General features: G+C 37.1%; 1 protein-coding gene across 3 annotated transcripts in view; it reads right to left on the bottom strand.

The window, feature by feature from the left end:
- The window catches only part of CTNNBL1 (catenin beta like 1), a 219,567-nt gene that overhangs the window by 47,028 nt on the left and 155,752 nt on the right, over positions 1-16,787 (bottom strand). The gene's annotated exons all lie outside the window — the stretch shown is intronic.

Genomic DNA, 16,787 nt, shown 5'->3' on the forward strand with positions numbered 1-16,787 from the left:
GTTGAGATCAGAAGTTAGATTATTACTCTCCTTATTTTTGGTCTGATCCTTCCAAAGGAAACTAAGAGGTCTTTTTTTGACTCCTATTATTGACTAAGTAAGAACCCAATTGTTTATCACTTGGGAACCAAGGATCTTTATTTAATGAACAAGAAATATTAATTCCAAGAGAAAACTCTTTCCAAGAGCACCTTCAGAATCAAAATGAGTTCAAACCCAATTCTGCCTCACATTGATAGTCAATTTTCCTACAGCATAACTTCAAATAAAAAAACCCTTATTTACAGAAATGATCTATGAATAGACTATAATCCCATCCATTAAATATGAAAATAATGAATAAATAAGATTGATTTTACCAAATTCTTAATTCATTTCATAAGTTTTCTAGGTAAATATCCAAGAACTGAAAAAAAAAACATGTCAGGGTACCATTTCGACAAGTTAGAATGATTATTCATACACAACTAAAATCCTAATTTCAAGTCAGAAAGCATTTGGACCATTTATAAACCTCAAAATCATAGGAACAGGGATTAGAACCATGATTTGGATCTAGTACAGGACTCTTGATAAGAAAACTTCCTCTACCAAACCAAATCAGCACCTTTTCTGCAATTTATAATCTTAGAGTACTACCTATGTCTCTGAGAAGTTAAATGATTTGTCTAGAACACAAAGAAAGTATATGTCAGAAGTAAAAGATGAACTTAGTTCTTCTTGGCACAGAGGCTAGCTCTCCATCTCTGCCAAGCTGCTTCACAAGTGCATCATATCAACTGGGCTTTAAGAATGAATCATTATTTTTCTTTTAGGCAGATAGGTGGTACAATGCAAAAGTCCCCAAGACCTGAATTTGAATCCTGTCTCACACACACTAGCTGTGTGACCCTGTGTCTCCGTTTTCTCATCTATAAAATAGGTATAACACGTTTCTTCAATGGGGTTGAATATATTGTCAGCTGTTATCTGGTTAAAGGTGAAAAATTAGAGCAAAATTTATTTTAAACACACGCTAGTTTAAAGGCATTGGGGCAGCAAGATGGCACAGTGAATAGGGCACTGATTTTTGAGTCAAGAGGACCTGAGACAATGACCTGAGGTCACAAATGTGACCTCGGACACCTTATATTTACTAGCTGTGTGACCTTGGGCAACCTGAGAACACCCCTTTGGAATACTCCAAAATTACCCTTAGTTTCCTTTATAGTCATTCATTCAACAGTACTAAGGAAATCACAATTAGGCAGCTTCTCTCCTTGAAATGGCTCCTTTTACCTTCATTTTAGCATAACTTCATTTCATAAACTGAAAATGTGCATACACAACAACTTTGCTCTCCAAGGCAAAGGTACTCAAATCGATTTTTGTAAATTCTATGTTTCATTAGGCAGGGATAGAGAACTTAGTTTTAAGCACCTTGTAGAAATCTTTTTTTTTAAGTATCTTGTAGAAATAGACCCATTGCCTAGGAGGGGACTTAGAAGTAAGTCATCAATCCAATCTCTCTATTTCATAGATAACTGAAGAAAATGTGGTCAAGTTTATTCATGAAAGTATTCAAATGCATATCTTCTGACTACAAATCTATGGTTTGTTTTTACTACATTCTATTACATTCTTCATAAATCCTTCTTAACAAAGATGTGCCTGTGCATAAATGCATTGAATGGTCCTGTGTCCATGTGACTAAGATGGTTAGTTCTTTAAATATGATAAAAACCTAAAACAATCTTCCAGACTTAATGGAAATTTGTTTTCTTTACTTTTCCTTTTCTCTAATTTTAAAGGCAGGATGACACATCTGAATGTCAGGATGACACAAGGATCTTCTATTGGATGTTATTATGTTTATTATAAAATGCTTATTATAAAAAACAGGCAAGGTCAGTTGCCTTTCTTACCAATGGTGTGGATGTGTCAGTAGGGTGTGAATGGTTCTTAACAATTTTCTATATTTGAATTGGATATATGTATAGGGATTCTATGTTGATAAAAATGACTTAGGTGTTAACCAACTGGTTTTCTCCAGCAAACTTTTGATTGATAGAAGAAAGGGAATATGACATTCTTTGCTGGATATGTAATGTATTCCAAGACTGACCTCTAAGCAAATAATTTAGATGTAAACCACAGTGTCATATGGAAACCAGAGTTTTTCCCTTAAGTAAAAAAAAAAATAAGACAATGTGAGTTATTTCTTGCTTATATAGATTACATAAGCACGCAAGATTTTCAAATCTTGGGTTTGACTATGCTGTTTCCATTTAAAACCAGATAATAATTCATTAAGTATGAAGAACTTAATATCCGGAGTCAGAGGAACTAGGTGTAAAAACCCTAGCTTTTTTATTTACTACATAGGTAATCCTAGGTAAGAAACTGCCTCTCCAAGCATGCCAGTTTTCTTAGGGGTAAAGTAATAAGACTAGTTTGGAAGATCAAAGCACTGTCTATAAGATCCTATGAAACTGTTAAAGATAGGGAAACAACTAGCCAGAATTATAAAAGGTTTGAAAATGGAAAACAGCATAGCCAAAATAGGCAGTGGATAAATGTGCAATTTTTATCAAAAAATAAGTTTTAATAAGATTTTAAATGAGGCAATTAAAAGAAACATATGGAAACTGCATTAACTTTCCCCTTTTATAGAATCATCCTTTCCAAATTAAGAAAAAACTTCAGATTCTAGGCAGTTCAACAGACACTGAACTGGAACTTTTCAATGACTTCTTTTCACTAATCTACAAGATTAAGATTGATAACAAAAAGCTGCAATAAGGCTTTCCTCTTGTATCTCACCAAGGAATGGGGAGAACAGGGCAAAGAATTTGTTACTGTCACCAAGGAAAATGTAACATATATATATATATGAATCATCTTTTCTGGCATCAAACTATATTAGCATGTACTTCCTCAGTTCCTCCTAGCCTCAGGCATGAGACACCTTGATCAACTGTAGTGGTATACTAAGAACAAATGACATTTCCCTATTTATTTTGGACTTTAAGTAGAGGACAAGTTGTCAATTTACAGTATGCTGAAGCTACCTATATATCTGTCATATATTCTACTAGGGATGTTATTCCTTTTTAACTTACAGGTTACCTATCTGCCAAATGGAAAAGAGGCTATTTTAACCACCAAAATAACATGCACACAATTTCATTAACTACTAATAAATGTAGCTTCCTCAGGAACAGATTTCAGCCCAAGGTGGTGTCAATTTTTCATGCACCAAGGAGATGAGGAGAGCTGCTGGCAGGAAGAGCAGGGCAGATAACAGGTTTATCTGGTGGCCAACACGATTCAGCTGCTCTGTCATTTCGACAGAATAAAATGGAGGTGAAGGATGACTATGGATGTGTCAATGCAGACTGAGTGAATACGGCTTGCACTGCAACCTCTAAGAGAGTGGCAGTATACACAAACATTACCTGTTCCTTTCATTAAATAAGTTAATGTAAAGGAATTAACATGGTTTCAGGGAAGTGAAATCAAATCACATCTATACTTGCCAGTCACTAGTAACTTACTAGAGTCATGGCATGCCAAGTTATTTTCACTGTGCCAGTGCAAATCCCTGCCATGCCCAGATGAGCTATCAGATCACTGGCTATTCCAGATTCTAATTATTGAAAGTTGTATGAAAGGGTAATCTGATCATACTCCCTCAAAAATAGATTAATGGATATTTAAGTCTTTGAAGAGGGCTACTCTTTCAGATTTACCATATTTCCCCATGTATAAAATGCATCTTAATTTTGGGGCCCAAAATTTGAAAAAATATAATTACATAAAGGTATTGAACTCAAGTTTTATTCATTATAAAATTCATACAACTCCTCATCATTGTCAAAACTCCCATCCATTAGCTCATCCTCATCTGTGTTTGATGAAAATCACTGTCTTAGAGAGGCTCTGACTCCTCTCCTGCCTGTGCTCTGATCTGGGGTTGACCACAAGCACTCCCTGGGCAAGTCTGGTGCGTGGACCCATACTTAGTCCATTCCATTTCAAGAACCCAAAGCACCAATTGTGTCCTCCTTTGAAACCAGTCACTTCTTTTTCATCAGCAATTCTTCTTGCCTCCTGCTGAACGGACACAGGAATTCCACTTGCCCTTTGCTCTTGAATTCATAGCTTCAATTCCCTCTCTACATCAGGCCATTTTACTGACTTGCCTCTCATGACTTTCTTCTCCCTCAGCATTTTCATTAGGCTTTCTTCTTCCCCTAGCCAATCTTGGATTGTTTTCTCAGTTGGAGGAGGACCAAACTGACTAGGCAGAAGGATTTCTATTCACTTTTGAAAACTGGATCACTATGAACTTGAATTCAACATAAGAACATCTTTTCTGAGTCATTTCTGGGTAGAATATGGCAAATTTTTCAAAAGAAAAAGGTATGTCTTATACATGGACAAATATGATATTTTAGATATGTGGCATTAGTTGGATCAATAGGTAGAAGGTCAGTACTAAGAAGAAGCCCACTGGACTTATTCCACAAACATTAAGCATCTCCTGTGCATCAGGTGTTGGCAGAGGTGAAAAGCTTAAAAAGGACATGATTCTTATCCTGTGAACTTTGCTCTCTTTTTTACGGTCACAGAGAGTAATCCCAAACTTTGGTTGCCTTCTTAACTGATGCATGCTGTTTGTGGGGCATATAAAGGGAGAAAGAATGTGACCAGATTAATATAACCTATCCCCACCACTCAGTAAACACCAAAATATTAGATTTGGGTTTTGCTGTTGTAGTTGTTTTTGAATATCAAAGAGTTACTCTCCCAAGAAGTCAGGCCAGGTTCAGCTATTTCTTAGCATCTCTGTTTCATAAACACTGGTGGGTAGAGAAAATAATTCCATTTTCTGTATAATTAGTGTCTTCACAGCTATTCTCACACACATATATGTAAAATATCTATAGCATTTGCTATCATTTTTCAAATATGACTTTTTTAATTAAATAGTCAATCCTATTATGTACATGTTCCTATAAACTCATTTATGTTTACCTGGTCCCTACAGATAAAAACTGGTGTTCAGACCACTGAATGTTCTCCTCTGGTGGCTTCACTTTTTGTCACTGAGGATTTGTTGTTACCCTAAGATAGAGCAAGGCCAATTCCATTCTTACTCTTTAATCTCTTAATATATTAAACTAAAGGGTCTGTGTGACAGCCAATAAAAGCAAGATACCAGACTCAACATCAACTAGCCCTGGGGGCAGAAGTGGCAATTTACTAGCAACCAGAGGGTCACTGCAAATCTACACAGAAATAACCCTATTGTTTAATAAAAATAAATGTATCTGACTATGGTAATCACCTGCCCTTTGATCCTGCAACAAAACAGAAGCTGCACTTCATGATCAGTACAGAAAAAGAAAAGTATCTTGAACTTTAGACTACAGTACCTAGTCAATAACAGAATAACCCAAGGCCATAATGCTGGAGGTGGAGAAAAGTAAGCTGATTTTTGAGGTATGACTCTTATTCACAACCCTAAAATGTAAAATCCATGGAATAAAGTCTAGAACTATTTACAGGATTCCAAACAGTTCACATTTTCATAATACTTTAATATTTTCAAAACGTTTTTTTCACAATAACCTCGTGAGATAATTAGTCTCATTTTAAGATGGACAGACATAAGTTCTAAGCACTAGGTCTTATGAACTAAAAAAATTATAATAACCATTTCGATATTTGTTTCATGTGTAATTCTATGTTTTTTATATAAACATGTATGAGAAAGGCTGGTTTCACCAGTCAAAGAGCAGGACGCCAAAAAGGCTAACGACTTCTAAAAGATAGCCCATGGTCTATCAACTAGTAGGTATTGGAAACAAGATGCAAACTGTTATTCTTCTTCTGAGTCTAATGATTTTCTAAAAATACACTGTTTTGACACAAAGTCACCTTTCAATAAAGGCCCTAATGTTCTTTCTAATAAACTACACCGCAGTAAAACAGCAGCTCCTTAATTCATCGAACATTAACCCCACTCTGTTCTTAGGTACTACCTTCCTCTTCTCACCAATTGAAATTTTCCTTGAACACTTTTTGCCTGAATCAGTCTTTTGCCCCAATATGCCCCTATCTTATATTATATTATTCTATGTATAAACTGCTTTCCTGTCTATTTCCACCAGGAGAATGTCAGTCAGCTCCTTGATGGCATAGATGATTACATCCAGAGTGCAAGATTAAATGTCTGCTAATATGGGGAGCATTCAACAAGTGCTCATTGAAAGAATGCATGCATGCCTACATGAAAGCTTCCTACAAATGTGTACCCAAGAAGATACACAAATTCTAGAAACTCCATCTTCTTCTTCCCTTTTAGAATTATCTAAATTCTCAACATACTTTTCTCACCATAACATACCAACATGATGCCTCCTAATCCCTGAAGAGAGCTATTTACATCACTGAGTGAATTTCTATTCACTATCTAATGTGAAAGCTGAATTCCAAGGGAAGGAATTGTGGTAGAAAGCACTAGAAACTACATCCCTGACAAAAGGAGAGGACATCCAATTAGCAGAGTGGAACAAGATGGCATTGACAAGTGATTATGGGATGTTCTATACTTAACCAAGAAGGTGGAAAGTAACCAGGAAGGAACACTAAGACCTGAGCCCCTGGAACCTAGCTTGTGTTTCTTGAGACCTCGGTTAATTGCTCTGTGAAGGGGTATAACCATACAAGTTAGGAAAGCAAAGTTTAGCTTTCTTTTCCTACCCTGGCTTTATATAATAGACCTGCCAGCTTCTAGGAGTTTGGAAGGACAAAGTGATGGGGTGTATATGGAGAAATGGGGTGTATATGGAGAAATAGAGTCAACAAAAGTTCCAAACTTCACAGAGCACTCAATTCCATCATGTTGGCAAGCTAGACTGTATCCACCTTAAAAGTCAAAGTAATGTTGCAAAATTGCCTTTGTTTCTGTGAATATTCAAGTCATTAGCTCTTTTATTCTAAGGAAATCATACATTTATACAGCTCTGGCGCCAAAATCTTTCATTCTTCAAATTTAAGTGATTTCTTTATTATTTCTGAACCTTGCTGCCTTTCCCACTGCTTCCCCAGATGGACAGACATCCTGATTTCTGGGAAGACTTTTGGATGCAAACAGGGTGTTTAAAATACCCTAATTAGATCGATCTTGACTTCAGCAGTGGCGTGCTGGAATACAGATTAATCTGTTCCATGCTTGGCACTGGCAGCTGTAGCAGCAGGAGGTCCTGTCAAATCAAGCCATAACATTACACTCCTCTGCCTTTTTTATTATTTTTTTCCTTTTTTACATTTCATTATAATGGACATCTGCCTAGCAGGGTACACAGCAACCCAAGCAGAGTCACACATGTGAGTGCTGGCACTCTAGGTGAATACTGATGTGAGTCAAGCCAAACACTGTCCCAAAAAAGAATGAATGAATGAATGAATAAATGAGTGTGTGTGTGTGTGTGTGTGTTGTTTCTGACTGGACCTGTGATTGTTATCAATATGGGGAGGGACCAATAAAGACCTCTCTCTACCCATGCAGATCAATACTTGCTCTGAAACTTAAAGGTTTAGAGCCTAAGAAGTTAAGTGATTTGCCCAGAGTCACAAAACTGGTATGTGTCAGAAGAATACCTGCTGTTCAAGTATCTATTGCCTCTCATATACAAATACTCTCACTTATATAATAGCATGCATGTTATATGCACACACCATACCACATATGATCATAATGTATACATGTGTGTGTTCACATTTAGATCTCACAAGGGTCATGATTCACTAATAATGTCACTGTGGTGACCCCGGACTTGAAACTTTTGCCAGTGAAGCTCAACTTCTGCCTGAACCTACTAAGCCAAAGAAGCTTCAAAGTCCAGCCCAGTGATGGATGGGCTATGCAAATGTCTCTGAGGACTGGCCTCTAAGCTCAGAGATGTTTATCATCAAAAGACTGGCTACAAAACCAATCCTTAGTGTGTTTTGTTTTTTTAAGTCACAGCAATTCATGAATATCCTCTTAATTAAGTAGTAGAGTAAAATTGTGATCCTCATCTGGAGAAAGAGCATCCAAACTGAAAAAGAAAAAAACAAAAATTCTTGAAATAATGTTGTTAGTATCTTTGGATATTCTCTCAGGATTCTAAATGATTTCTAAGTAACCTGAAAAAGTTAATGATCCTTCAACAAATAATTCATTTGCTTCCTTTCTCAGCTGTATGAGTCATGCAAGCATCTGAATCTGACGCCATTCTCTACCTAGCCATTATACCAAGTTGGAATCTTAAACATACAGACAGGGGCGGCTAGGTGGCATAGTGGATAGAGCACCGGCCCTGGAGTCAGGAGTACCTGGGTTCATATCAGGTCTCAGACACTTAATAATTACCTAGCTGTGTGGCTTTGGGCAAGCCACTTAACCCCATTTGCCTTGCAAAAAAAACCATACAGAGAATCAGGGGCAGCTAGGATAAAGCACCGGCCTTGGAGTCAGGAGTACCTGGGTTCAAATCTGGTCTCAGACACTTAATAATTACCTAGCTGTGTGGCCTTGGGCAAGCCACTTAACCTCATTTGCCTTGCAAAAACCTAAAAAAAAAAAATACAGAGAATCTTCAAGTAGTCAATTTGGAACTCAGATGTATGTTCTCATGTTACAAATATTAACTAGGGTTAATATTAACAAGGCAAGGCAAGGCAAGGCTAAGGCAAGGCGAGGCAAGGCTAAGGCAAAGCAAGGCAAAGAAAGCCTAAGGCAAGGCAAGGCAAGCCAAGGCAAGGCTAAGTGAAGGCAAGGCAAGGAAAGACAAGGCAAGGCACCAATGAAAGACTTGTGACTTCCAATGATATATTGGAATCTCTTTTTTAATCTCTTATGAGTTGTCTTTTTGGTGTTGGCCAACCAGAGAGGAGACTCCAGAGAAAGGATTCAAGCTAGTTTTCAGATAAAAACAGCACAAAACTCATGCTTGTGAACACTTAATAGAGAGAAGCTATCATAGGACTAAAGATCACTACTCTAAGGTAACTGACTATACTGGAGGATTTAATCTGATTTTAAAAATCTCTTGCTCCTTCTCTTTCATTCAACGACTTTTATTGGACACCTGCTGTGCTCAAGGGTCTGATCTCTCTACTGTCACTGACTTAACATGATCTTTTTCTTCCTTTTGCCATAATACTTTGGGTTTTGTTATGGGTTTAAAGGGCAGCCTGGGAATTAAGATTCCACTTATGACAATGAAAAGTTATATTAGAAAAATGTGTTCTTCCAAAGCAGATGCTCAGGGAATATTCCTCTCTCTAGGGTGGAGAAGGGGTGAGCAAAGAAGAGCTGATAGAGCCTAGTCAATGATGCATTATGAATATATGTAACTCAAGGGGTTTCTGGTATTTATTAACCTGCCTCTGGGCAATATAAAAAATTAACCTGTGAAGAGCTTTGAGATTAAAGGAATAAGGCAAGAAAGTGAGAGGTTATAGCATCTTTGACTTTAGCATTAAACTACTGGAAGTGTACACCTAAGCAGTACTCTAGGGGGCTGTGAAGAACAAGTGTCAGAAAACATGGAAAAGGTTTTTTTTTTTTTTGACTTTTTGCCAGATTGATTTCTTTAAGTAAGTACTCATTGAAGAGGACAGTTTTACGACACAATGTGGCTGGTTCACAGGGTTAGTTTCCTATAGAAGATCATTTCTAGATGCCATGAGAATTCTGTTAATAGAAATTCATTTCAACAGACTCCTTGGTGTTTGGTATATCTTGTAGTGCCCAAGACAAACTTGAAAAATGCAAATATCTTTAAAGAAAATCAAATCAACAATAATTTTATTTTTCAAAGCAATTTCTATTGCTTGCTTCTTTCTATCTTTACAACCAGAAACACATAGCACAGAGTAACACTCTGCTTATAACAGCATACCAGGATTTTGATAAGTCATATATCAAAACTTATATCCACAGCATATGCATACGATGCTTTTACCATTTTTCAAATTCAAGTCAATTCAACAAACATTTATAAAATATTAACTATATATAAGGAGGTAAGAGAATTAGAAAAGTAATTGGCACCTTGTCCCTTCCTTCAAGGACTTTGTGGTCTAGCAGAGGAAATTAGACATATAAAGAAGTCTGGGAAAAATACTGCTTAAAAGGAGGGAAAAGACCATTTCTGGCCAGGGATGGGGTGCAAGGAAGGTTTCATGGAGGAGATAGTATCTAAGATAGACTCTGAAAGATAGGAGGGATTTTCTACAAGCAGAGTTTTTGAGGAGTGATCATAGGTAATATGAATAGTCAAATCTGACCATCATATGAAGTCCATAAAGAGAAGCAGTAGGAAAGAAAGCTGGAAAGGTTGACCAGTACCAGAGTGTGAATGAGACTTTGCATACTAGGCTCAGAAATTTGAACTTCACTGGACTATGTGTAATAAAAAGATTTTGAGCAATAGAGCAATAATATGATAACAAATACATATTAAGAAGATTAAAATGACTGCTATTGTGGGAGTGAGAAGCAACTGGTAGAAAACTATTTATAGTAATCCAAATGAGAGGAAATAATGACTTAAATTAGTGTTACAGCAATGAGAATAGTAAGGATAACATATTTGTAAGGGGTTATTACAAAAGCAGAATCAAAAGGATTTGGTAATTGATTAAGTGGGAAAGAGAAAAGAGCAAAAAATTATTCATACCTGAATGACTGGTGCTATTAACAGGAAGAGGAAAGATGTAAAAAAACAACAGGTTTGGGGGAGAAAGATCATGAGTTTTGTTATAAATATGCTGAGTATGAAATATGGTTAGAACATGTAGTTGGAAAAGCCCAGCAGACATTTGGAAAAATTGATCTAAAGTTCAAGAGATAATTAGAAATAGAAATTTAGGAGTCATTCCAGCAAAATGTAAACTCTTTGAAGGTAGAGACTGTTTATTTTCTATCTTTACAATTCCAAGACTTAGGTACAGTGTCTTGCATGGAGAAGTGCTTAATAAATATGAGTTAAATTGAATCAAGGTGAAGGAGGACAGAGTGAAGTCAAATGAGTGTATTAGATTGGCAAGTGACACTATAGAGCAGAGAGGAAAGCTAAGACTAAAGTAGGGAAAAATGCAAAAGTGACAGTACAAGAGAATCAAGAGGGTATAAAGTAATGAAATTCTGAGAAAGAAAAGATAAAAAAATAAAGAACATCAGATGCAGTTGGAGCTTTTCCATCTATTTTTATATACTATTTTGTTTTATTTGTTTATTTCTTTTATTTTATATACTATTTCTTTTATTTTCATAAACATCCTGTGAGGTTGACTAATGCAAGGCAATGATGCATGATGTCACATGTCACAGAACAAATCAGGAATCAGAACTCAGGTCATATGGCTTTTTTCTACTTATTCATGATGTTTCTATTCACAAAAAAGAACTTGATAAAACATGATCATTCTATAAGCGATTATAAGGAACATAGCTATGATGATGATGCTTGTTCCTTCATTCTTTTTTTTTAGATTTTTTTTTTCAAGGCAGTGGGGTTAAGTGGCTTGCCCAAGGCCACACAGCTAGGTAATTATGAAGTGTCTGAGACTAGATTTGAACCCAGGTACTCCTGACTCCAAGGTCGGTGCTCTATCTACCCCTGTGCCCCTTCATTCTCAAAAAAGACCATGTCATGAGGGAGATGATGCCATGACAAGCATATGAGTTGGATTTGAGTGAGGGGGAGCTGTGTTAAGTCATCAGTCTTACTTTCTCCTCCAGACCAATCTGGATCCAGTGGTCAAATATGAATCAGGATGACTGGAGATGATACTGGATGAGAGGTAATTAGGGTTAAGTGACTTGTCCAAGATCACCCAGCCAGTAAATTGAGTTTGAGGTTGGATTCAAACTCCTGTCCTCCTGACCCTAAGGTCTGTGCTCTATTCACTGCAACACCTAGTTGCCCCAAGGGACATAATATTTAGGACCCAAAGGACCTTTAGATATCATCTAGTTCAAGGAATTAGATCTAGACCTGTGATTTCACTGATATGGAGAGACTTTGGTGAAGAGATTCGTTTAACAATACAGGTCCAGAACTTCTTAGAAACTTAGGAGTCTGAAAGAGTTGCCTACAAAACTACACTGAGAAGTGAAATGACCTTATGAGCTACCAAGGTCACATAGTCCATACAAATTGGAGGTGGGGCTTCAGCAATTTTTTCTGACTCTGAGGCTAGCTCTATTTACTTTAACCATGCTACCTTTCTCATCTAGTCCAAATCTTCCATTTTTATAGATGAGAAAATTGAAACTCAGAGACTATTAAATAGAAGAGGCTGGATCCAAACTCGGGTCCTCTGAACTACAAATCTAGAACTCTTCAGTTTTAAATAGTAGGAAAGTTAAAAAGAAAAACACCATACATAGCTAAAATCTCCCATTCATTTGCTCCCAAATGACTTTAGAATACAAAATTGTCAGCCTTAGAATACAAAGTCCTCAGTTTGGAAGCCCTTCAAAGTCAGGCTTTTTTTTTTAAGGTTTTTGCAAGGCAAATGGAGTTAACTGGCTTGTCCAACGCCACACAGCCAGGTAATTATTAAGTGTCTGAGACCGGATTTGAACCCAGGTACTCCTGACTCCAGGGCCGATGCTTTATCCACTAGGCCACCTAGCTGCCCCTAAAGTCTGGCTTTGACTAACCTTTCCATCTATAATTCACACAATACAGTACTTGATGTTCTAGTCAAGGTGCTTTACCCTTTCAATGTACTGCCCCTGTTTCAGGGCAATGATAGGGATGGATTTTCTCCTCCTCTCCATTTTTCAGAATCCTTAGCTTCCTTCAAGGCTCAGATTAGGCTCCAGTTTCAATGATTCCCTTAAATGGGAATGCTCTCCTCAAATGTATTTCAAAACAGTGAAATCTCTTTGAAGTTGGGACTATTTTTTGATTGAGTCTTTGTTTCTCAATGCCCAGTATGGGACATTACATGTTGTATGTATTAAGAGCTAATGCACAGTCTCTTATGAGTTGGAAGGAAGCTGGAAGATCATCTCAACTAATAAATGGACATTTGTCAAGTGCCTATTATGTATCAAGTACTACAATGCTAAGCAATGAGGATAGTCAGTCAATAGATGTTCCTACTATAAGCCAGAGCTTGTGGTAAATTCTGGGGTAACAAATAAAGGCCTGCTCTCCAAAGAGTTTACAGTCTAAGACCTACAGAGGAATGATCTAGGCAGGGATGCCAAACCAAAGGGAACCCTGTAGGCCTGTCAGTCTGAACCAGCAGAACTTCTAACAGGCTCTAATAGCTGAAGCTGGCACTACTCAGACCCACACCAATGTCATGGAGGAAGGAGAGGGAGGGGAGGAACTAGTACATAACTCAGATCACTTTTGGGAGCACTAGAATGTTGAAGGTCACCAGTCTGAGCTGTACGGGAGATCCTAGACCAACAAAACACTCAATACCCCAAGAAAGTAGCAAAAGTATTAGCCAAGTCCCTCTCTCCAGAAATGCACAAAGCCTGACCCTAATATCAAGTCTGAAGTCAAGAAGTAAGATGGAAGAACAAGAAAACAAAAAAAGATGCCTATTATAAAAACGTATTATGGTGGCAGGAAAACTCAAAACCAAAAAAAAAGAAGAAGAAAATTTCTCCCAACTACAAGGAAAACCTCAAAAACAAATATAGAGGGTAAAAATTCAACAGGAATTCCAAGAAGAAAAAAAGCAAGTCTTAAAAAAATGTTTTTAATTAAAAAAATGAGTGCTAGAAGAAAAATATGGAAAAGAAATGAGGGCAATGGGGGTGGCTAGGTGGCGCAGTGGATAGAGCACCAGCCCTGGAGTCAGGAGTACTGGAGTTCAAATCCAGCCTCAGACACTTAATAATTACCTAGCTGTGTGGCCTTGGGCAAGCCACTTAAGCCCACTGCTTTGCAAAAAAACCTAAAAAAGAAAAAAAGAAATGGGGGCCATGAAAGAAAAAACTGGAAAGGGAATTAACAATTTGCCAGAAGTACAAAACCTTGCCTAAGCCACAAACTCCCTGAAGTTTAGAAGAGACCAAATAGAAGTCAATGATTTCACGAGACAATAAGAAGTACTAAAACAATATCAAACAACTGAAAAGATGAAAGAAATCATTGGACTAGGGAGCAGCTAAATGGCAAAATCAAAGACAGAGCACTGACCATGGAATCAGGTGGACCTCAGATATTTATCAGTTGTGTGATCCTGGGCAAGTCAATGGCCTCAAAAAAAAAGAATTATTTTACTATCTGAATGCCATACCCACCCTCACATCCCACCCACCCCCCCACGCCCGGCCACAAAAGAGCCTAGAATAATATTTCAAGAAATCTTATAAGGAAACTGTTTAGACTTCTTAGAATCAGAGGACAAAATATAAACAGAAAGAACCCAACAGACTTACTTTTCCTGAATCTTCAAATTAAAAACTCCCAGGGACATTAGGACAAAAATCTCGAGTTTACAGGTCAAAGAAAAAAATTACACAAGCAAACAGAAAAAAAAAATCAAATACTAAGGAATCACAGGATACACATGATTTAGCAACTACAACTATAAAGAAGCAGACAACCTGAAATAAAATAATCCAGAAAGCAAAAGATATAGAGGATTACAAACAAAGCAACACACCAATCAAAACTAAATATAATCTTAAGGTGGGAAAACAGATCTTAAATGAACTTCCAAGGGCTTCCAAGTATTTCTGATGAAAAAACTAGAGCTGTGTAGAGACTCTGACGTTCATAAATAGCAGTTAAGAGAAACATAAAAAGATAAATGCAAATGAATAATCCTAAGGGACTAACCAGGGATAAACTGATTACATTCAAATATGGGGAGATGATACATGCATTCCCTCTGAAGTCTATCATTATCTGGAGTCACAGAGGGAGTCTAAAAAAGAAAAGAGAGAGAAAGAGGACATTCTAGACAACTAGACAAACAAAAAGGAAATAGGGATGGGGGGAAAGAAGCTAACACTTGAGCCTCTTTCTTATTTGAACTGGTCAAAGGAAACACAAACACACGTAGAAGTGGTATGGAAATACATTTCATTTAACAGGGAAAAAGAAGATGCAATGTTCCTCAGACATTAAGGGAGAGATTAGTCCTAAGTAAAACAAACTCTAACTATGAGTGGACAAAAACATTTGTAGTGTCTCTTTGAAGTGACAAAAAATGGAAATCTAAGGGGGTGCCCATCAACTGGAGAATGGCTGAACAAGTCATATTATATGAATATGATGGGATATTATGCTGTAAAAAATGAAGAGAAGGGAAGACCAAAGGAACTGATGGGCAGTGAAGTGAACAAAACCAGGATAACATTTTACACAATGACAACAATATGATAAAGACAATTTTTAAAGAATAAGGAATTCTGATCAGAGAAAGGACCTATCATTCTAAAGTTAATGATAAAACATGCTATCCACCCTCCTGACAAGGAGGTAAGACCAGTGTCCGAAAAAACTCAGAGAGACTTAGAGAATCAAGGAGAAAAGATTGATTAATAGTGTCAAAAGTTGCAGAGAAGCCAAGAAGGATGAGGATTTACAAGAAAATGGCTACTGGATTTTGTAATTAAATAAGGGATTATAAATGAAAAGCATAGCCAGGCAAGCTGTGTCATTATGAAGAGGTCAGGTCTTAGTAAGTGAAAGAAGATGGAGGGAGCAAAAAAGAAAAAGGTTTTTAAGATGAAACTTAGGTTGTTACCTAAATAGCAGAGCTAGGGTTTGAGTAGCTAATTTAAAGAGTGATGCTGGGGCTGGAGGGTGTGGGGGTGAGTGAAAGAGATGGAAATAAAGGAAATATTGGGGGAGATGGAGAACTGGTTTTCTTTTCTTTTTTGTTTTTGCAAGGCATTGGGGTTAAGTGACTTATCCAAGGTCACACAGCTAGGTAATTATTAAGGCCACATTTGAACTCAGGTCCTCTTGACTCCCAGACTGGTGCTCTATCCACTGCACCATCTAGTTGCCCAGAGAACTGGGTTTTTACAATGGTAGTGGCCACTGGGAAGTCACAAACATTGAACTGGATTGAGTACAATAGGGTAGAAGTATGTTTGGATAGGTCATCATTATCCACAAGGGTTCATCTTCAAGTGGAGCTGTACTAGGGAATTTTTGGAAAATAGTAATCAAATCAAAACAGCATCTCTGGAAGGCAAGTATTAGTTAAATGATTCCAACCCCCCATTCCACTGACTTGCTGGGTCAAAACACCATTCCCTGACCTTTACTCTCCTATATGTTTTCTTCCAAATTAGAAAGTAAGCTCCTTAAGGACAGGGACTGTCTGGTCTGTTTATATTTGTATCTCCTCCAGCACAAGTAAATATTTAATAAAAGTTTATTAACTGATATTTTTTCACTCACTCTCTTAGCCATTCATATTCCTAAAATTACAGGTGTGAACATACTTTGTATTCTCTAAGATAAAATATAAATTATTTTGTTTAGTTTATAAAGCCTAGGATTCCAGGTTTCATTTCCAACCATATTATTTGCAAATGCGAGCATATCAAAATTCTCTCTCTCTCTCTCTCTCTCTCTCTCTCTCTCTCTCTCTCTCTGTGACTTCACAATGTTTGTCCCACTCATCTAGAATCCCATCTTTTAAATCCTGTGATTTTTTTCAAAATCTTCTCAAGCAATACCTGTTCCATGAAGCCTTTCCAAATCATCTAAGTTGCAGAATTCCCTCATCCTCGCTGCAAAGTTCAGAAA

The sequence above is a fragment of the Macrotis lagotis genome, chromosome 1, assembly GCF_037893015.1.
Source record: "Macrotis lagotis isolate mMagLag1 chromosome 1, bilby.v1.9.chrom.fasta, whole genome shotgun sequence".
Classification (NCBI taxonomy): Eukaryota; Metazoa; Chordata; class Mammalia; order Peramelemorphia; family Peramelidae; genus Macrotis; species Macrotis lagotis.